General features: G+C 42.0%; 1 protein-coding gene across 3 annotated transcripts in view; it reads right to left on the reverse strand.

Annotated features, from left to right (window-relative positions):
• The window catches only part of FGGY (FGGY carbohydrate kinase domain containing), a 355269-nt gene that overhangs the window by 283259 nt on the left and 49219 nt on the right, over positions 1-22791 (reverse strand). For all 3 annotated transcript variants that reach the window (XM_014939087.1, XM_014939088.1, XM_014939089.1), the window contains exons 2-3: positions 18368-18503; positions 16547-16668 (exon numbers count right to left, since the gene is read on the reverse strand). The gene's annotated coding sequence lies outside the window, so the exon portion shown is untranslated. The remainder of the gene's footprint in view (positions 1-16546; positions 16669-18367; positions 18504-22791) is intronic.

Below are 22791 nucleotides of genomic sequence, written 5' to 3' on the forward strand. Positions count from 1 at the left end.
TCTGATTGTCCTTCCCAATTTAAGATGGAATTGACTTTCAAACCCAGATGTGTGGTGGAGTGAATGGATTCCAAGCATCACTGTAGTTTGGCTTTTCTAAGCACAAAACATGGGTCCTCTTTCCAGTGCTCCTTCCAGAGAAGCCCAGTTGTTAAATCCAGGAGCCTCCTGTTGACCATGATGATTCCTCTGTGACTTGCACACATTCTTCCCTGTAACCCCAGCTGGATACGGAGCCCAGCTCACTATGTAATCCTGGTGATCTGTACGATGGTGAAAACATGGCAAAGCAGACCAAATGTGAATTCAGAACTATGCGCAAAGATTCCCTTGAAAGCCCAGAAATCAATTGTGTGCAGATTACCTTGTCTCTGCTTCATTATAGATCTAGCAGGTTCTCCAGGTTATATTAGGTCCCCTGTGAGGGTACAGGATCCAGGCAGACGGAAGGACTTCCTTCTGAACCACACAGCTCTTCCAGACCAGCTTGCTTCTATGAATTAGACTGGCCCTTCAGCTAAACCTAACTTCTGTGGAAAAGGCACATTCATTTCTTTTCCTCTCCCACGTAGCCTGAGACTTCCAATGTGAGGTTTCCTGCTTTGTTCCTCCAACAAATCTTTTTACAACCCCTTCATGGTATGCATGAACTGTCCTTTACAAACTAAACTAAACTCACTGGATGGAAGTAAGATGGAACATGAAATTCAAAGGCCTACTCAGGCACAGCTGTATGCCAAATTAGCTAATTATTGACCTAATAAACTCAGGCCCTTAGCGGGGGTTATTGTTTCAGGCAAGAAGCTACTGTAGCTTAAGCACTTAACTTCTCTAACAGAAATAGTTTACACCTGGCTATGAGCAGACCTTGGCATATGAGCAGACCAAGCTGAAGTCCACCCACAAAAGACCAATAGACTTGCCCTAGGTCACTCCCATCAGGGCTGGAAAGTTTCACTCACTTGTTAACTTTACTAGATAAGTGCCACCTTTTCTCCAAAATGGCAAGCACTTTCCTAGATTGCCATTAAGATTTAATGACAGACTTTGCTGCTGCAAAGACATCTCATGATACAAAAATTCCATTGCATCATCTTCCTAATATCATAAAATTAACCCAAATTTATATCAAAGAGCTACGTTCCCAAAATTATCGGTGCTGCTGCACCTCTACCTCCGTGATTAAGATGACAAGTTCTTAGCAAGAAATAAGGGCTGAGATGAAAGGGCTCTTTGGTGAGCCACAACATTACCAGTAGCCTTGGGGACTCAGATGTTGGCGTTCTCTCTGCCATGATTTATGAACAATAGAAACCTCTAAATGATCTGCTCATCAGTGAGTGAGCTGTGGTACGGCTCCGTGCACCTCTGCATCAGAGATGGAAGAAGGTCTGCTTAATGAGTGTAGAAAGATACAGAAGTGGGAGACGTAGCTCTGTCCCTTCTCCACGTCATCCCTTGCGCCCACTCACTGTCTCTCAAACTGCAAATAGTGGAGTTGTGCTACCAACGTAGAGTCACTGCTAGTATTCTACACACACAAGCCTTGGATGAAGAGCACTGTGGGGATTTGTCTCATTAGTGGGCTTAGGAAAGATAAATAACAGCAACACTCAACTGCCAGGTTCTCTTTCATTTCTGCTTTCTCCTCCTGAGAATGGATGGAAACAGCTCCTGTAGGAGCCTTTGGACTAAACAGAACAAAGTGAAGAGGCATGTTCCTTCCAGCACTGAAAAAGCCTCGAGGAGCCACAGAGCAGAGGAGGGACTGCCTGGTTTTGATGTCTGTAACCGTTATGAGTAAGCCAGCGGTGCCCTGACAAGAAGGCCTGAAGAAACTGGGGTGTGGCAGCTCTTGGGCGCAGCAAGAGAGAGCCCAGAAGCCAACACTGAGGGTTTCCTCAAGGATAGGCTGGAGTACGAGCCAGGGCAGGAGGTTCCTGCGCCACTGTGAGACAGGCTCCAGGCTCTGCCAAAGCCATGTGACTCATGGAGGGGGAGGAAAGAACAAGACTTGGCAACCTGGGCTGTCTCACACAGTAGTAGGTTTTGTTCTCCACGGGATAACCCAAGGCCCCTGTAGCATGTGGTCAAACCCTTCAGTAAAGGAGTGCAGTCCTTGCCACTCTCTGGTCACCTTCTTTATAGCAGTGAACCATATCACATAATTCATGTGGTGTCCAGGGCTTGGCGGGTCCTGATTCTCCCCTTCTCCAGCTGCCCAAGTGAGGAGAAGTGATGCTGGTGGGACTGTGTCTCCTGCTCCTTTTCCCCCTAGGGCAGCCAGACCTGCCAGGCTCCAGAAGTCGGGAATATCCGCCTGGGACAGGACGCCACTCCCACGCAGCACGGCGAAACCAGGACTGTGATTCACAACTGGAACCACTTCCCTTGGGACAGCTGTAATGGCTCCCATTTCCTGCTCTCTACCCTACCCAATTTTTAAAGATCCCATCCTCACCACAAGAATCAAACAGCTTGCACAACCGACACCGGTCTGCTGTAGTTTACAGCCCAGCACTTCAAGGTGTTTCTGGTTAGTACCTGTAAAAGCTGGGCTGTACCCACTTGTGATAAGAGCCCTGGAAAATGCCACCATCCTTTTGGTAAACTCCTTGAGTATCACCGCATGGTGCTCTTAAGGCCCATGAAAAAAACCTCATGAGTTGTATCAAACTCTGACACTATTTTACTACTTTTCCTGTTGCAATGCGAATGTCATATAAATTGTCCAACCTGAAGAATACAGAGAAGATATATCTCACATGCCTGGAGAAGACATATTATATTTTCCCTCCCAGCCCAAATGAATCCTGAAGCCATGATATTTAAAAAAGCCTAATGATACGTTGCTAAGTTTTTGGCATGCCAGATCAAATATCCTTAATGAAACCTTTTCAAAATGTGGATAATATACATGTGGTCTAGCTCTTGCGACACCTGAACACCCGGAGCTGTGGCTAGCACTGCCTTGTGTGCACAGTGGCATACTCAGCTGAGTAACCATGTTTAAAGGATAACATGACATCTCTCACCATTCCACTTCAGTGGGACTGACTGGGGGATTAGAGTTAGGCAGGTGACAGTGTGACAGCCTTTTCTGAGAAGTGACCATCCCAAAAAGGTTCAAAGTATGATACCCCAAAAGGAGATTCAAAAATAGCCTTGTTTTTACAAATCACAAGATAATTATCATAGGATAATTCATGTTGAAAGGGACCTCAGAAGGCCATCTAGTGCAGCCTCCTGCTCAAAGCAGGGGCAGCTCTGAGGTCAGACCAGGTCACTGAGGGCTTTAACTAGTCCATTTGCCTTTTAGGATGTCTACTGGGAGGTGTCCCTGCCCAGGGCAGGGGGGTTGGAACTTGATGATCTTTGAGGTCCCTTCCAACCCTAACCATTCTGATTCTATGATTCTATGATTCTATTGCAAGCATTGAAGAGTTTGGGGTTTGTATTCAAACAATTTACAATTAGCGAAAAATAAATTATAACAGCCTTAAAAGTATCAATGAATATGATCCACTGGCCACTAGGAGCCAATTAACAGCAATTTTTTCCCCCAGAACTACCCTCCTCTGTTCTGATTTCCAACATACTATTTTAAAGCAACAACGAGTAAGCTGAGCTGTGATGGTTGATTCTCTAAATTCTGCAAGTTTTATTTTCACAAGTGGCAATGACATCGACAGCTTAAAACACATGAGTTTGTACTATTTACATCGAAATACACTTACTATGAAAGTGTATTTGCTTACTGACCAAATGTACACTAACACTAAAATGTTAGCTTTATATAAACTACCTACAAAGCCCATCCCTGGAAGTAATAAGCTATTCATTAAGGATTCCTTAGATTCTTAGTGACGTTTCCTGATAAAGGTCCCATTTATAAGCACAGGTGACATTTAATATGCACAGTTCTAAAAACATTAGCATGTTAAACCCATTTATTCTAAAGTGTGCTTTAACCCGCGTTATCAGAATTGGAATTGAATTCCTCACATGGTTAAAGGGCAAATTCAGATACCTTTAGTCACCTTTTTCCACAACAAGTCTCCCTGAACTAACTGGAGATTGATGATTAGAGAATGAACAAAGGGCTGAGACTGCACACAGGGCTAACACCGGGATTACCATGAGACAGTGGGGTTTCTAAATTTTACCTTCAAAACCTTCACACTTTTTCACTGTTCTATCAATATGATTAAAGCAGTGAAACCTAAAGTGAGCAGGTTTGTATTTTCTGAAATGTGGTTCTACAATCCAACTTAATTCACATACAGGAAGGAGAATATGTCCTTGATTTCACTAGAACTGTCCTCAGACACAGGAACGCAGTTGGAATAGTCTATAAAAAAATATTAACATCACTAAAGCTGACGGAGTCGCTCTGCTACAAATTTGTCCATAAACAAGGACTAGTGAGAGCCCCCTGCAGAGCCGCTACATTTTGGACTAAGAAAAGCAACACAATCACAGGTTGAGAATGGCACTACTGAGCACGAGATGGGGCTTCTTAATTCAGATCGACTGTAGTTGGGGTGCGTTCAAGTGTTTTGTGTATAAAAAGAACTTTTCTAACAGTCAAAAAAATTCTAATTTTTTCTAAAATTTCTAAAAGACCTTTTAGTCGGCTTTAATGACACAGAATGGAAGACAGGACAGTCTGCAGAAAAGTTGTTTTTCACTTTCAAAAGTGAACTTTCTGAATTCAGAGTAACTACCGTGCTTCTGGCAGTCCTCCCACTGTCACTTTGTGTGTTTGTCTTCCCAACAACATCCATCCTCCCAATCTCTGGGTCACAAAACATGACACATGGTGCACATTGGGACCCCTAGCAGCAGCCAGCCAAAAATGGTAAGGGGAAGAATTTATTTAGTGAGTATTTCCCATATTCCACCACAACCTTTTCTGACTACCCTCTACCTTCTTTGGCAGAGCCAGGAGTGTCCCTTTGCCAACCAGGATTTTGTTAAACCTTCCTCTGCTATATTTAGTGTCCAAAACCTATAGCTGTAAGTAGGTTTTCCTCCTAAATTATCAAATTCCATAGCTGTTGGTCAGACAAACCATCTCCTGCCTCGTCGTACCAGAGCTGCTATCACCCTCTTCCTTATTGCCCGATCAACGTTTCTCTCTAATTACCCTCTTCCTTATTGTCTGATCTCTGTTTCTTCCTAAATAGCTCCTTTAGCACCATTCAAACGTGAATTTCTTGAGTTTTAATGTGTATTTTATGTATATAATGCATATTTAAGGAACCAGCAGCATAAAAACAACATTAGAAAATATACAGCAGATCTCAGCTAACAATGTGCATTTAATGAGGGCATGGCATTTTCTCTTCTTTTTTTTTTTTTTTTTTTAATCTACACCATCAGTACTGTTAACCCCACCTACTAAATCCACAGGCACACACCTAGCCCTGGTACAAAAGAAAAATGAGCTATAAAACACCTTATGCTCTCAGAAAAAGGGAAGATGGGGGGGGGGGGTATGACAGATTAATAAAGAAACGCAGTATTTCATCCTTGTAACCATGGAATCCAGTTTTGTAATAATAATTGTTTGTGCCGCTGACTTCCTTCAACACCTGTGACCCTGCTTGTCACGGCCTCGTCGCCTGCTGGAAACTTGGCAAAAGACAAGAGAAGAGATATTAGGGAACCAGTGCTATCAACTGAGAGAGGCCATAAAGTCCAAAGGTTGAAGAGAATTGCCAGGAGCAGCCCGATAAATGAAGGAAGCATGTGGCTCTGAAGAGACAAACTGCTGTGCCCGAGTACAACGTGTTCAAACTCCACGAGCTGCACCCCGATGTCTCACACCCTCCAAAGACCACACTCACTATCCGGGGACCTTTCCCAAATAGCCCCCTCGGAAAAGAAGTATTTTAAGCCCCTTTCTGAAACGGGTACGTGACCACTCAGTGCACTGCACGGTGCCAGAATTTCACAGACCTTAAATTTGAAAAGCACTCCTCTTTAATTTTTCAAATTAAGCGAGGATGATTTGTTGATTTAATAAAAAGAAAAAAATCCCGTGTAAACCCCCTTCTGAATTAGCATATTCAAGCCTTTCCAAAATCTGGCTCCAGTAAAGAACTTGTCCTTAAAAATCTATCAGACTGTAACTAAGCTTGTAACTTGGCATGTGAAATAAATAAGCCAATAAGCAGATCCTTCAGAAATTTTCAATTAAACCTGTAAAAATATCTATAAAATATTCAGCATTTGAAGAGGTTTTATTCAGGAGGAGAGTACAGCAGCTTTGGTTTCTTGTTAGGAAGAGCATGGGGTATTAATAACTAAAGTAATTATCCCCCTCCTCCTGATCCACCACTCACTCGGTTCCACTAGCACAACTTTTTGTGAAGCCACACTGTAAATCCAAGCAGAAAACTTTTCTGGCTTTGAGAACAAATCAAACGGAGAACCCGGCATGGCCCCCACAAAGAACTGAGCAAGCAGAGGCAGAGAGGCAGCGCAGGAACAGCAGCCAGGGGAGGGAGGGAGGGAGGAAAAAGGACGTGAATTGCTTTGAGCTCATATTGCTGCCGAGTACTTTCTATTATAAAACCATAACCTAATATGCTTTTAAGACTCCGGCTCTGAACTTCTTCACATGGCGCAGCTCCTTCCCTACGCAGGACCCTATAGGGATCTATACCGTGGTAGAAATGTGCCTGTGCAGGCTCAGACACTGCGCTCTATTATACTTTTCATTATTCACTGCTTATTCACTAAAAGGAGAGGATAACCCCAGCAGTGCTTGTAAACACAAGGGCCTCCTTGAGAAGCAACGACAAAACCCCTAAGTCCGGCTCTCCTTGTAAGTCAAACGCCTGGGTTGGGGAGGGCTGTTCTCCCCAGGGAGCTCAGCTGTGGGAAGCGGGAGCAAGGAACTGCCTTTTTAGGACTGTGGCTGAGCGGAGCCGGGAAGCGCTGGGGCAGGAACGGGGCTCCCGCAGCAGCTCCCTGGCCTTATAAGGAGAAAGGCAGGTATTTCCCCAGCTCTGTACTGGGAGCTGCACAGCCAGCCCGGCAAGGTAAGGCCAGGCAGGGCTCCCCGGAGAACCTTGGCCCACCTCCCGTGGTGGGGGGGACCCTTGGCCACGGCCCCACTCCCGCAGACCTACAGCCCCGCCGGCTCCAGCCTGTGAGCATTTCAAATAGGCCTTATTAGGAAGCGGAGAGGCTTAATTAATTAGAAAGATGGTTTTTTTCAGATCTGTAAAGGCAGATGGTTTGTGGGTGAACCGTACTTGATTTTGTATGTGACATTTTTAAGGCGTTCAAGGCAACATTTTGGAGCGCCAGTCTCTGATGGCAGGTATCCTTTTAGCCACCTCCGTATGAGGGCAGGTTTCCAGAGGTGACGAGCAGCTGGATTTCCTGAAGACTTTAACAGCCGGGTCAGGAGACCCTAAGCCTCAGACACCCAGCAATTCAATGAAGCAATCTTCAGGAACACATGACGAAAACTCCTCCCCAGCTGCCCAAAAATTAAGGCCTCTTGACAGAAAAGCACAAAGTTTCAGTCAGTTTCAGTTAACATTTCTTTTTATCACTTGTTTTATTTCTCTAAGGAGCAAAACAAACTAAACCACTTCAGGCCATATCCGTCTATATAGGATATATGGGTAAGCACCCTTGACCATGAACTGTCCCATATTGTTGCTCTTTTTACTTTCCTGACTCTATTTTTTAGAAGTAAAAAGAGGAGGTTATGAGTAAAATAGGAAAAAAAAAGTACAATTTTTTTTCCAACAATATCCATTATTAAATTGGATTTTTAAGTCTTTCTCAGAAAATGGCAACAAAAGCAGACTGTCCTTCCATATTTTTCTTTGGCAAAAAAAAAAGAAGTACTTTTCCTTTAGATATGCTTTTTTAAAAAAACTTACACTGTAACATTAAAGTGAAACACTACCCATCCAGGAATAATACAGCATCCCAGTCATGAAATGGCATCATGAAATTCAAGGAACTACCTGTATGTTTTATTTTGCCATCTAAGTTTTTTGAGGTTAAACACTAAATAGCACAGGTTTAACTGAAAGCAGCAACTTTTAACGAAGAGGTATAAGAATTGCTTGATAGTTTTGCTCTGTACCACTTTTTAAATCCACAAACAAGCATCCTCCTTACATCACAAACTACTGCCATCATTAGTGCCTTCAGGTAACATTCACAGCAGGAAGACCAAAATTTAGATGAATCTTGCCACATCCCACTTGCAACATATTGTCAAGAAAACACGGGAGAAGTACTAATTACCCATGGATAATAACAGGGCATACGACTCTAGGATTCCTTCTGAGAGGCCCATTGAAGAAACAAGGCCACAGAAAACATGAAAAATTACATGAAACAACTAAAAAATATCTAGACACGTGACAAACTTATCCAGTAAGAGCTCAGACATTGAATAGGGCTTTCTCCAACCATTGATTAGGTTGAAACTACATTTCTGTAGCCCCAAAGGAGCACTAGGGTAAGACCACTTTCATAAAAGGAATAAAAGTTTTGATACCAGGTTTCATATTGTAAATTTCTCCTTTAAAATGACTTGCTTGCCAAAGCAGCACAGCTGCCAGCAAGGGAGAAAAGCAGGCAAACTATTCCCTTAAAAGCAATGACTGTGCTACGCTGCTCAGGTACACGAGGCATCGCTCCAGAACTAGGGAACGTTGGCTCATTAGGAGCAATTAAAAAAACTCTGAGGGGATTTTAAAAACAACAACTTCCAAAAACAAAACATGCATATGTACCACATGCATTTGTTTATGCAGCTGTAATGAGTGATGAAATCCATTTATGAGCTGAAGTCACAAGATTCTAAGCAGGTCTTTGTTTAATCTCAGTAAGTCGTGACATTTCCCTACTACTTATAATAATGTGATTTGGATCAACATTTTCAAACTTATGCACCTGGTTTTTAACAGCACTTACCAACTGCACTTCTCATCTGCTTCGCTGGAGACTGAACAGCCTACTTCTAAGCCACCACTTTGATTAAGCATCCTACAGACAGATGTAGAAACCTTTGTTTTAGTTTAAAATACGCCTATCATTCCTGAATTCAGCGTACATTCTGAAATTCTTACTCAAACTGAGACTCTGTGCAACCTGCAAAGAGTGTAAATAAAAATCAATGAGACCACTAAGTGGAACGAATACGTACAGCATCAGCCCTTCTATAACCACAAAGTCTATCCAGATGGATGCCCTTAAAAGACTTTAGAAGGTTTGCTATAGACAATGGCTTTCGTTCCAGCGTGTTGCTGTGACTTGGAAGAATAAAATGAAGATAAATGCAGCAGTTTGCTGCTCACATTAATGCAGCATTAGTGCCCTCAGTAACAAAGGTAAAACGGAGTATGTAGTGAAAAAAAGATTCAGCATAAATAACTATTGTTACATGTGTTTTCTGTGTTTAGAAACTATGCTAGGCTTTAGATGTATTCTTATATAGCTTTAACAGTATATGAATCAGTAACCCTGCATATAAATCAAGACCACATTTTTAGCTTTGATATTAAGGAGGGAAAAAATAGGAAAAGAAAAAATCTTTGCCACTGCTGCTCTTACTATTGCACTTCTATTAGTTTTGCAAACAGATCTGATGCTTTGCGAGGATCAGATCAAAATTAAATGAATCTAGGTCCACTGTTAATATAAACAGAGCAACTTTTTTATATTTTTCTTAAGAAGGGAAAAAAGATTATAGACTCCTGATCTGGACAAAAAATCAACCACCTAATGTACAAGAGCAGACATCCCAGAAATAGAAAAAATTCTCTTAGCCTTTAAGGTCCGAAGGAAAGTGTTGCTGTCTACACTCATTCTCTGTTCTCTTTCTCACGTTTGGCTCATTCATCTGCTGCTCTCCCAAACGAGTCAGGAAAATTAGTGGATTTTACAGCACGTCACCAAATGAAGATGGCAGAAGGATACAAGGAAAAGGCAGGATCTCTCACCTAGAACATTTTGTTCCAAGCAACCTCTTGTTTATAGGCAAGAGCATAAAGTACAAGATAATTTCTTAAGCGGCTTGGACCCAAACTCAAGAAGGCTCTAAAAGGCCAAAGCCAATTATGCACAACCAGCAAAGTCAATGTATCGCCCAACTGGCACAAACAGAGTATGTCCCTATACCTTGCATTTTTTACAATTTATTTTTGTTGATGAAGGAGAATAACATGCACTATTGCCAGTGTCTCCTACAATGATCATCAGTATAAGACAGCCAAGGAAGCATCGCAACTCCTGAGATGGAAAGTGGCACTTTTTCTGCCATCTCAGATAAAAACACAACCCATAGGGGCATCTATGTTACACACAAGCACTACGTGGAATTGGGAAGAGAGATGATACTCTCACTAGGACTCTATAAAGGCTTTGTTGCCTTCCATTTTCTTAGGATTTTCAGGTAAAAGTCAAACAACCCACACAAGCTTTTCAATTCAAACAAGGATCTGTAATATTCTGAAAAGCAATTTATATATGCTTGATATTTTCAGAGGAAAATAAACTCAGCTGCAAGTCTGTAGGGATTATATTTTATATTCTCCCATTTACAAAGTCCTGTTCATTTATTTTCCTTTAGCTTTTTGGGACCTACTATACCACTGTGCCAGATGATGGAAAACGACTGCGACAACTGAAGTCAGAGTAACAACTGAAAAATATGTATCAGTAGAAAACATTATTTGATATGGTGGTCCACATGAACTAAACCCAGCTGAAAAGCTCTGAAAAGGCACATTAAAAAAATAACTGTGAGAGCGTTAAGTAAACAGTTCCCTTACTGGATTTGCTGTAACTGACTAAAACCTTTCTTCCCCTTTCCACATTAAAGGAGAGCCCTAAAACCACGTTTTGCATATTTTATTAGTTCAAAACTTTTCTAACGTGGTTCCCAGGGCAGAGCAAGTCTAACAAAGTTTAAAAAATGAATCTAACATCGTTCTAAAATAACAGTATTAGAATCCAGTGGAGTGTGAACAACAGGACTATCAATAAATGTCTCCTCTTATTCCCAGACCCAGAATGAAATTCTAAATAATTTTAGCCCCTAAGATTCACAATTTATTGAACCTGAACTTGCGCACCAGCTTTAGTAATCAATGTTACCTATTTCATGCCTCTGACTGCTTTCATCGGAGAGAAGAATTGCACATTTGGGGAAAGAAAAACATTTTTGTGACTTTTCAAAATCGCAGTTGAAAGTTTCTTGAAAGGTCAGAAAGCTGGGAGTTATCCTGCTAGAAACAGATTCGCAGGCAGAGGGTAGGCAAGGTGCTCAGGGGTGTATGGGAAGTATAATCTATCAGATTAATAGCACCACTATGTATATGGTACAATTATATCTTATCTTCCCAGCCCTGTAACCAAAATAAACCACACCAAAGTCTTGGAGTCCAATTCTGTTGTCTTTAAGCACACACCCCTTAGGGGTGGCGACCCAGGACACACCACACATCTTTTACTTCATGTAAGACAAAATCAAAATAAATATAATCAGTATTTTTCCTCTTAGGACTCTCACTGAGATTCTTTGATGTGTTTTCCCTAATTGTTTTCTCATATAATCATCACACTCAGGGGTTTCTCTGAGCTTACAATGGTCTAGTTTTTATGTAACCTCTTCCATGTGGGCACCTTCCCAAGCTCCCAACACAGCAACTGCTGTAACAGTACACAGCAACACTACACCAAAGAATACCTTGTCCAAATGAAACCAAAAGGGAAATTTAGATGAGTACATTCTGCTTAGGTTGGAATTTTGGCTCAGACACAAGGGTTATCACTCCTGGTCTTGCAAAAAAAGAAGTCTAATGGAGATACTGAAAATGAAAGTATCTCTTCTACTTCAAAGCTGAAAATCTGGTCACTTCTATAATATGTTTTTCTGCTCTGGGAAATTTTACTTATCTGTACCTATTCATGAAGGGGAAGTCCTTGGTTCTACAAGTTAGCAGTGGCTTTGCCATTCACTTGACTAGACCTGAGACTCCACCAGTATGATTTAGTACCCATGGTATAAAACTAGTTACATTTCTAATTTCTACCCGGCTGCTTGCCAATTTTATTTTGTCTTAGGAGCAATTATTCACATTTACATTTTATCTCGATCCTCTTTAGCAATATCCCTATTTACATCCTTAAACAGATTACTACATTCTTTTCAGCGTTACCCAAGAGATGCATTCCTGTACTACAGTTCTAAAATTTTCCAGATCCACTATTAATAAAATGTCTAAACTTAAAATAGGCACCGTGCAAAACTCGCATAACTGGAACACCTATAAAATGCCCTGTAAACAGCTGCCCTACATCTAAGTTGCCAGCAGATTCATGAAGTTCTAGAGTTAATTTCCATTTATCAGCTCAGATTTACTGATACCGCCGATACTCAGGTCTGTTTTCTCTGCTGTGTCTTGTCAAGACACTGCACATGGAGGAAACAAGAGCTAAGACAAGAACTGGAAATATTTCCTTCACGTGGGAAGGTGCCCTGCTAAGAAACTGCTTATTGAACCTGACAGCGAGCGTATAAACAACATTAGAGGGAGTGCTCACACATGTACTCCCAATAAAGGGGAGGACAAGGCGGTGAAAGTCAGAGCTATTACAAGACAAATACAAATTAAAGTCACTGTTTTTAATCTCCGGGATACTAAAATATTTTTGAGAGCTCCCAGTGTTTGGGGGAGGAGGGACGGAAAGAAGAGGGTAGGGGGAGCGGTAAGCTCTACTGAGACTTTTCTTATGGTTTGTATCACCTTTTGTGGGAAAACCACTCTAGAAAAAAAGCAACAGAGGATTTTGAAAGTAACAGTAAAAGGTAGCTTGCTCTTTGCAAAACTTCCCATGAGGCCTGAAAAAGCACCCTGGGCATGCACTGTACCAGACAGCTTTGCATACGAGATGCTGTTTCTTTCAAAAACAGTTGTATATTTTTACCATGGGGGTTATTCCTGTCAATTCTCCCTTGATTACTGATCTGTGAGAAGTAAAAAAAAAAAAAAAAAAAAATCAACATTTTGGATTCCCTTCTGCTTTGAATGGAATAATTGGGTTTATTCTGCTGCTCTTGCACTGTTGTTTTGTGAAAAGAAAAAAAAAAAAAAAAAAAAAGTCAAAGCTACTACAAAGATGTAAGCATAGCTATTAAAGTTCATAGGATTTTTGACATTCCCCCTCCTTACCCTGAAACTTTAACCCTTGAGCAAATGCTGCCATATATATTTCCTTTGCTTGGCAGTCTGGTGGGCCACCTGGAAAGCATCAGCACTCTAAGAAGAAAACTGCCATTGTTTATTTGGAATTTCCTTCAAACAAAACCTGGCTGTCCATTACCATTTCCCAGAAAGGTATATTGTTCTATCACTGCCCCTATCAAATCCAAGTGCAGAGACGTGTTTACGGGACGTGCAGTGGCTCAGATAGGCTGGGCTGTTGCAATCCTGTTGCAATCCTGAGCAGAAAACAGAATGTTAAGGCCTGCGTGCTGCTCCCACGCCCTCCCCTTTTCAGGCTTTACATTAACTCAGTGACACCCTGCCAGGCACAAGGTTTATTTACACAACACAAAGTCTTGAGACCGGCCTTTGTTCGACTGCAATGCTGACAGCCTTATGAAGCACCACCGGCTATAGTAAAGGTGTATTAAGAATCAACTGAGGACCATGTATGAATGAAATGTTTTGAAACTGGCTTGATTGAGTTTCCAGCCGCGGTGCTGGAAGCTCTTGTAGCCAGAAGCTGTTGGGACAAACTAGGGACGCTCCTGGCTTTCACGGAAATCAGTGAATTGCACTAACTCGGTGGTGCCACGAGGACTTTAATCCAGGATGTGCTGGTGACACCCTGCAAAGTAGCAAATGCCTCTTCTCCCCAGACATTCAGGTTTTTTGCTGGGATAGATTTGAACAGGGATGTATTTCCCAACACACTTCACCTCATGGCTGTGTCAGCGCAAGGGAGGGGACAGCGTGGGAGCAGGAAGAGGGCAGGACTGCCTCTTTTGTCAGCAGGCCCGGCCCAAAGCACTTGGGGAATGTGAAAAGAAAAAAAAAAAAAAAAAAAAAGTCAAAGCTACTACAAAGATGTAAGCACAGCTATTAAAGTTCATAGGATTTTTGACATTCCCCCTCCTTACCCTGAAACTTTAACCCTTGAGCAAATGCTGCCATATATATTTCCTTTGCTTGGCAGTCTGGTGGGCCACCTGGAAAGCATCAGCACTCTAAGAAGAAAACTGCCATTGTTTATTTGGAATTTCCTTCAAACAAAACCTGGCTGTCCATTACCATTTCCCAGAAAGGTATATTGTTCTATCACTGCCCCTATCAAATCCAAGTGCAGAGACGTGTTTACGGGACGTGCAGTGGCTCAGATAGGCTGGGCTGTTGCAATCCTGTTGCAATCCTGAGCAGAAAACAGAATGTTAAGGCCTGCGTGCTGCTCCCACGCCCTCCCCTTTTCAGGCTTTACATTAACTCAGTGACACCCTGCCAGGCACAAGGTTTATTTACACAACACAAAGTCTTGAGACCGGCCTTTGTTCGACTGCAATGCTGACAGCCTTATGAAGCACCACCGGCTATAGTAAAGGTGTATTAAGAATCAACTGAGGACCATGTATGAATGAAATGTTTTGAAACTCACTTGATTGAGTTTCCAGCCGCGGTGCTGGAAGCTCTTGTAGCCAGAAGCTGTTGGGACAAACTAGGGACGCTCCTGGCTTTCACGGAAATCAGTGAATTGCACTAACTCGGTGGTGCCACGAGGACTTTAATCCAGGATGTGCTGGTGACACCCTGCAAAGTAGCAAATGCCTCTTCTCCCCAGACATTCAGGTTTTTTGCTGGGATAGATTTGAACAGGGATGTATTTCCCAACACACTTCACCTCATGGCTGTGTCAGCGCAAGGGAGGGGACAGCGTGGGAGCAGGAAGAGGGCAGGACTGCCTCTTTTGTCAGCAGGCCCGGCCCAAAGCACTTGGGGAACTAGCGACGTCCTAAATGGGGCTGATTTACATCTGCTAAAAAGCACTCCTCAGTTTTCCTTCAAAATGATTGCTCTATGGATAGCATTTTAAAACCTAACACCCGTGTAAAAACAGGCAAGAAAGCTTAGGCGCAGATTTATTGGGTGGAAGCATCCAAGGAGGCTGTAAACTTCACCTCCCCAGGAGTAGTGATACCCACTCTTGAGAGGAGGGAGCGGTTGTGGCGCTCCCCCTCTTCCCCCAGGGGTGTATAATGCAGAAGAGTTCCCATTTTTCACGTGATTTTCTTCTTGTCAAAGTTTTGGACTAAGTGTCAAGGCTTTTTCTTCAAAGAAACTATCAGTGTGATTCTGGAGAGGTGCTGATTGCTGTGCCTCAGCTTCCCCCTTCTGGGAATCCGACACGTAATACTTCCTCCTACACAGCATTTTTGACATTAACAGCTCCAAACCACTGTCAGAGCCACTCGCAGGACAGACTCTGAATGTAAAGAAAAGAAAAAAACCAAACCAACAACAAAGCCCCTCCAAAAAAGCAGGCCCATAGCAACTGGAAGATATTTAGTGAAAATGTCAGAGAGTGAGCAGAGTGAAAATGGTGTAAAGCTACATGCCAGCACATGCTCTACACAGTCCTGGGTCAGATTCAAAACACATTAAAAGGCTGATGAACCAATAAAAATGTCAATGGTTGATATCCTTAAAAGCAAATGGGGCCAGTAACAAATATTTTATACCAATAAATTAATCCTAGATCCTCTTCCAGATGAAATTCCATTCCTTTTCTGCTCCTTTTTTCTTAATGCATTTTTTTTTTAATTCAAATACTTTATACCACTTGTACAGCATTTATTCCCCATAGATCTGCATGTTTTACCAGAACTTCCTTCTCATTGTGCCCAGTTTACAGGCAGGGAAACCAAGCCACAGAGATGTAAAAAGTTATTAAGAGTCATTCAGCAGAGAGGTAAAACCAGGGAAGATTGCAGTTCTATCCCATTTGAGTTTATTCTGTTCTGTTTTTCTCTGCCGGTATACAAAAAATAAAATTATTTCTCATTTAACTACTGAGGTTACATTAAAGAAGCTAATAAATTTTTGCTTCACTTCATACATTCTCTTGGATGTCTTGAAGGGATATATATTCTACTACTACTACTGCTACAGCTACAGGGTAAGGTAGATACTTCGCAGAGCAGAAACATAAATGTGAAATACACCACTGTTCTTATTAATATTTATGTAATCATCTGGGGCTGAAATTGGCTATCATTGAATTGACCTCAGATCTTTGACATAAATGCCTATTTGAAGCACCTGGCAATAGGCTGTAAGCATCCACACCCAGAACTGCTTTGCCCAGGCTTGCAGATTTGCCAGCCACACACCTTTTCCTATACTGACTGTAAGGAACGCAGTGACTGGAAAACATCAGCACAAAACATGCTTATATAGAACAAGGCCACGTCGTACCCTTAGCTCTTACAACACACGGGCTTAACCTCTCTCCCAGGACTTACCTGAGTCCACAGCCCGTTCTCAGCTGAACAGAAGCCTCTGCAAGTATGTGCACACTGCAGCTGGTACCCAGATTTCCAAACACCATACAGCCATTTTTGGAATGTCTTTCTAGTTGTGCTCCCTAAAAATAAAGTAAATAAAATTTTTAAGAAGAGTAAAATTTAAAATTTCAATTAGCAGGCATCGCAGCCCTTAGGCCTTTGCTTTATTATTGTCCTTTTATCCTAAAAATTTTCCTTGATCTCATGAACTTGTTTCTAATATATTCAAATGTTATGGCTTTTTATACGTTTCATATGTTTTCAACAGACTGTGTAAACAGTCCTGTGAGCTGACCAACGTGTCTGCCAAACGCGCTGCCGGCTGTTCATGCAGTACTTCCTCCAGCACATATGTGAGAACGTGAGCAGTGCTCCTCAACCCACTATGAAAAACAACACCTCAGGTAGGGATCAATACTGATTCTGGACTAAATTTTCCATCTCTGCTTCCTCAGGAACATATAGACACTGCAGTGTTGGCACCTGCATATAATTTTTACTGAAGAAATGAGGAAAGAAGAGCAATTTTGAGGGTTTCAAGTATCTTGGTTCTTCTATGAAAGGCTTAAGGAGCTAATGTGGACAAGACCAGGATATTCCCATCCTGGGAGGGGACAGGGCTGCCCAGATCAGAGGGGAGCAGCTACGCAATCACTGCGTGACATGTCCACTGTGATCAGAGATCAGGTTGTTTATTATTACTCAGATGGGATTGAGGAAGAGTAGCAGTTTAGAAACGTGTTCTCCAAAACTGAAATCTTTAACTCTGGTTGTGCTTTCAGGTATTGCCCTACCCAGGCCGTGCCCTTTCCTTCCTACAATGCCTTCCTGGGCTATTTGGCAACCGTCACTGCTCCCACACCATGACTCCGACACAAATGACTGTCATCCAGAGTGAATGATTCTATTTGAATTACGTGAGCAGGCACTCTGTAAACTTCCCCACAGGCTCCGCCACTATAATCCCTGGGAAGGAACAACCTGCAGGACCTACTTTCACTGTTCAGTGCTTTCCCTGTTTGTTGCTACTACTGTCAGAAACACTACTCGAAATTGGGCAGGTGTCCTTATGTCTGTCAGCCACCAGCCACTGGTGACATTCAGTGAGAGAAAGTCCCTGTCCATGTCCAAGCCTGAGCCCACAGCACAGCGAAGGAAAGGTTGATTGCCCACTGGAAATCCCTAAGCTCCGTGGTGCTTTACACAAGGCATTTTTGGTCTCATGCAGATTCACTTCCTTTCCTTCCCCTGTTGCAAGCGCCGCTTTATCCCAGGTTGCCAGGAGCCTACTGTTCCAACAGCTGCTAGGATAGAGTGAAGTGTCAACTTTGACAGGATGCCAGATTGTTTATTAATTAAAAATCCAAGCATTTTGTATCCGTTCTGAAACACTAATCAAAACTGAGCTATTTTACCAAGGGCTCTGAATGGTTAAATCCAGTTATTCTGAGCCTTTGGTTCATAATTGTCAATCATAAATCAACACATTCTTTTAATATGTGTTTATTGAAAAATCAAAATGCCAGAAAGATAACTTCAGTTCTCCCCAGTGAAACCCCACCTCAGTAATGTCTGAACCAATGCCTGCTTCCAGCAGGACCTTTGTCCCAAAATGCAGTAAGTATCTTTTCAAAGGTGTTCATCTGCCTCCTCAGCGCTCAGCGTTACTGGGCTTCTATTTGTATGGTACATTTTTTCATGCTGCCAGCTCACAACGCTGAGCGCAGCCGTCTGCTTCCCATATGCCACCCGTTCTCCAGGGCCTCCTCGACTGCTTACCTTCACTCCTCGGGCTCCTGCTGCGGATCAACTGCTATTCTGCCAGCCTTGTTTCTGTGTAGAGGATTTTTCCGACTGTAAGCTCCACAGGACAGGAACTTTACCCAACTCTCTGTTTCTCGGAGCGCCGGTTATTCTATGGTATAGAAATAATGAACACAGACATTAATGGTGTGACATTTTGATTTGTAACACCTGAAAAAGCATGGGGAGCAAGGCCCCAGGGTTCCTTTCAGACTCATCTCTACACGATGTAGTTAACTTCTGTTTGGTCATTTTTTTGATCAAAAATTATACAATACATGCAGTTTCAATAAAGAAATATATAGTTCATAACTTATTTGAAAATATATTTCTCAACACTTGCAGTGACCACTGAAATCCTCTATAAAGCTACCTGGGAATGGGAAAATAATAGTGAGAAATCTAGTATAACTATCAGGTAAAGAGAAGGTCAACCCATCTGCTTTGGAGACACTCATGTCAAATCTTTGATTCATATATTGCTGCACATAAACATCCAGCGTTTGAATCTCTCAGACAGAATTCTTAAGAAAATGGAAAATGTTTTTAGTGGTTCCTCCCCTACTTCTGCAGTCTTTCTCTGTGTTTACAGTGTTGCTGTCCTGCTCCAGAGGTAACCCAACAGGTCTTGCAAAGTCTCCACACTTTGCCCCACCTCCATCATTCACAATCTTGTCTCTCTAACCTACTCATTTTCCTCCATTCCACAAACTAGTAGTTTCAAAGAAATTCAGAGATTAATTAAAATGATTGGTGGGATGAGTAGGTGAGGGGGACAGGCTAAAGGGCTTGACAAGAAGAAAGATGAAAAGGACTAAACGCGTATAGCTTGGTTATGCGATGACTAATTGAGGGTGGAGGAGATGGACATGATATTCATTTACAACTGCCTGTAGTTCTGAGGAGCATTTTTCATGTGGAAACTGAAGACTAGCTGAAGACTAGCTTTAGGTCTTCTACAGATCTGGTTGCAGGGTCCTTCACTTCAAGCTGTGAGTCCCAGTCTTTCCCCGGCCTCTGCATTCCCACCCCTCCCTTTTATCCTCAATATTTTTAATTTTTTTTTTTATTTCATCTCAGCTTTCACCCAGATTCAGTTCCTGGATCTCTACCTGGCCACATGAGCCCTGCTGGGGACAAAGAGCAAAAGGAGAGGCCATGGAAGCTGGGGTGGATGAGGTGGCACCTCTTTGCCACACCTTTGCCACAGCGCAGACTTCGGTGGACTTGAACCGACCACGAAAACACACCTTGAGGAACCAGGGAGGAACTGGGATCAGGAGCATCTGTGAATTATTTTCCTTCCATTTAGCCTGAGGAAACTTTGCTCCTTGTGCCCTCTCACTCCCAGCTTCTTTTACTATACCCTGGTATAGTAAATAAAATAAAAATACTTGCTCCTTCTGACTCTTCAAACTTGTGTCCCTTAGTTGGGGAAACCTGCTCTATAGTAATTCCTTAAGCCAGTGGAAAGCAGCATGAGAAAATCCAGCAATTCCCACTCTTACTCACTTCATGCAGAGGTGAAGCAGGATATCACATTTGAAAGCAGGAAGTGAGTAAAAACAAACAAAAAGAAAAAAAATTCTATATAGTACAATAATTCTCTACATAGTAAAAATGCTGTCGAAACATCTCTGATGAGGGTAAAAAGTGAGATGGTATAATAGATCTAAGTTTATGGAAACAAGCATTTTCTTTCTGTGAGTACTATTTCCAATATAAAAGAGTAGAAACTGTCATTTATCCTTTTTTTTTTTTTTTTCAAATGGTCTAGAAACAAGCCAAAAGCATTTGTGATACAGGAATGAAACAAAACAATGAACCCATTTATTCCTGGACACCAAATATAATTTAGACGGATGTGGCATGTATAAGAAATTTTAATTTGTCCCTGAAAAGCCATTTAATTATTCAGATTATCTGATTGCCTCAGTCAGTCTTGTATTGATTGATTAGAGAACTTTATAAATCAAAATCTGCATTACTGCTGCTCAAAGCATCTGCCTCTCCCAGTTCATTTCCAATCCCTACCCACAAGTTAGTTTATTGAGACATGTAAATGGCTACGGTTTATAAATGGGTCAGTAAGTGTTCTTTCATACTACTAAAGCAATATTTACTTAAGAACATCAGGAAAGGGGGGGGAAAAAGCCCTGAAGTAATAGCTGTTTAATAAATCAGGGCATAGTCACCAAAATTCCCAGCTCCTTGGCTAATGGCCACGAAGGATCACTGTCTCTCTATTCCCGGGGCCCACTTCTGATGGGCGGCTCTCGGCGAGTCTCAGGTGGTGAACTTGGGGCTGAAATCCAAGCCGAGACCTCCATAAGCGCCCGCTCACCAGGCAGTCCTGAATTAGGCAGAAAATCCCCTCAGAGAAGCAAAAAGAGCATTTGTCTTTGATTTCAGAGCTCTCCTGCTATGCACAACCTTTATGACCAGCTTGACTGTCTACTGCCAGCTTCGACCAAATAACCTCTAAGTGAGTAGCAATTAACATAATGAGTGGACTGATGGGTGTCCCCCATAGCTACAGGCCTTAGTAGCAACACGTCTTTGGCAAACTGGAATGTCTAGTCCTGAAACTCCACCTCTGTAAAAGGAAGGAAGTAGAAAACTAAAATGGGTGGGGGATTAAAAAAAAAAAAAAAAAGACATTAAATTAAGTTAATATCTCCAGCCTGATCCAACACTCACTGAAGCTAATGAAAAACTTGCATTGATATCAGTGGAAAGACTAGAAAGGCGGAGTTTTTAGGTTATACAAACATGTATTAAACAGAGTTAAAGCTACCCTGACCGTATTCCTTGTAGTCTGAACTTCACTTTCTAGGACAAAAGAAACATGCAGAAAAAAAGCCCAAAAAAAAGAGAAAATAAAACAACAAAATTCTAACAAATTAAATGTCAACAATTAATCAGAACAAAATTAATTAAGTAAAGCAAACTAAGTAAAGCAACTAAGTAAAGCAAATTATTTACATGGCTTCCTATGTAATAGAAACCAGGAAAACAACCATTTTGGCTGAATTTTAAAATAATTCTTATTTCACAATAAAAACCTCCACACAGCAACCTACTTAAAATTCATATCTTACATTTGTCCAGAATTTCTTCCTTGCATAGACAAGCCCTTTACAAACATCAAAACTGCACGCTGACACAACAGAGACAGATCAGTTATGGACTATCTCAGGGGAGTTTTAACTCAGCCAGGACCGCCACATCAGGTCTGACTGGATACCCTACCTCTGAGAGGAGCTGAGAGTGGATACCTGGAGAAGCACAGAAAACCAGGGCACAGCACTTTTGCCTCGGGATGCTCTCCCAGGCACAAGCCATCTGCAGCTTTGGGATTTCCAGAGCCAGAGATGCACTGCATTCGATAGCCTTTAAATGATTTCTCTTCTGTGAATTCATCTAATAGCTTTAAAACCCCTCAGTCCGCACAGCACTCTTGCCAAGGAGTTCCATGGCTTAAGTACAATTCTGTGAAGACATTTCTCTCATTTGTTCCAAACCTCCCAGCTTCATTTGCTGCCCCTTGGCTCATGTGCCAAAAGAGTCGGTCACTGGCCTTTATTTACCTTATGTGCAAATATTAAAAAGGAGTTAAACAATTGCTTGTAGCATTCACTGCATTAATGGATTTTGGAGATTTTCTTATGCGTATTGATAACATACTGCTGTTTGGCAAAACTATTTGCAGCTGAAGCTACAGCAGCAGCTGAGTAGTTTGAGGTATCTGCAACACTGAAAGATGCTGCCCACGAGAAGGTTGTGAATATACCAGCAACACACAGCGAGCCCCCACTTCCAGGCCAAAACTTTGTATTTTGTGCCACAGACTGTTCACACAAGTGTACAAAGAAGTGCTTGTATTATTTTCGTAATTCCAGTGAGCATATAAAGTAACATCAGTGCCCACTATGTGGTCAAATGAATATAGTGGCTGAAGTCAGGTGGGAACACCAGGGGACAAAATCAACAACTTCAAACAGGGGAGCTAGACCTTCACTTTTCTTTCTCAGCTGCTTGTGTTTGTTTGCTTCATTGTTGCTTCCTATACTGTAACTGGTAATTATGTCATTACATCTAGGAAAAAATAGCACTGGAGAATTTGAAAGTGTATTTTCAAACCTAGACATAAGTTTGTCAGGTTCACATATCGTAAAAAAAGTGATTTAACCTGATGGACCAAACTCTTCACTGACATAAGAAGCTGGACCACCCTACAGCAGCAGGTAACAGCTTTATGTTGCAAGCGTTAAGGAGCACTTGTTGCACTGTTGGCAACCCCCTGTATTGTCACCCTCTGTCCTTAAATAGCTGCTGCACTTTAATCCAGCAGTGGCTGCCCATCCGCATTCACAAATTCACACCTCCCAGAGAGAGGT

Source organism: Calidris pugnax, unplaced genomic scaffold (assembly GCF_001431845.1).
Source record: "Calidris pugnax isolate Ruff unplaced genomic scaffold, ASM143184v1 scaffold18, whole genome shotgun sequence".
NCBI classification, from domain to species: domain Eukaryota; kingdom Metazoa; phylum Chordata; class Aves; order Charadriiformes; family Scolopacidae; genus Calidris; species Calidris pugnax.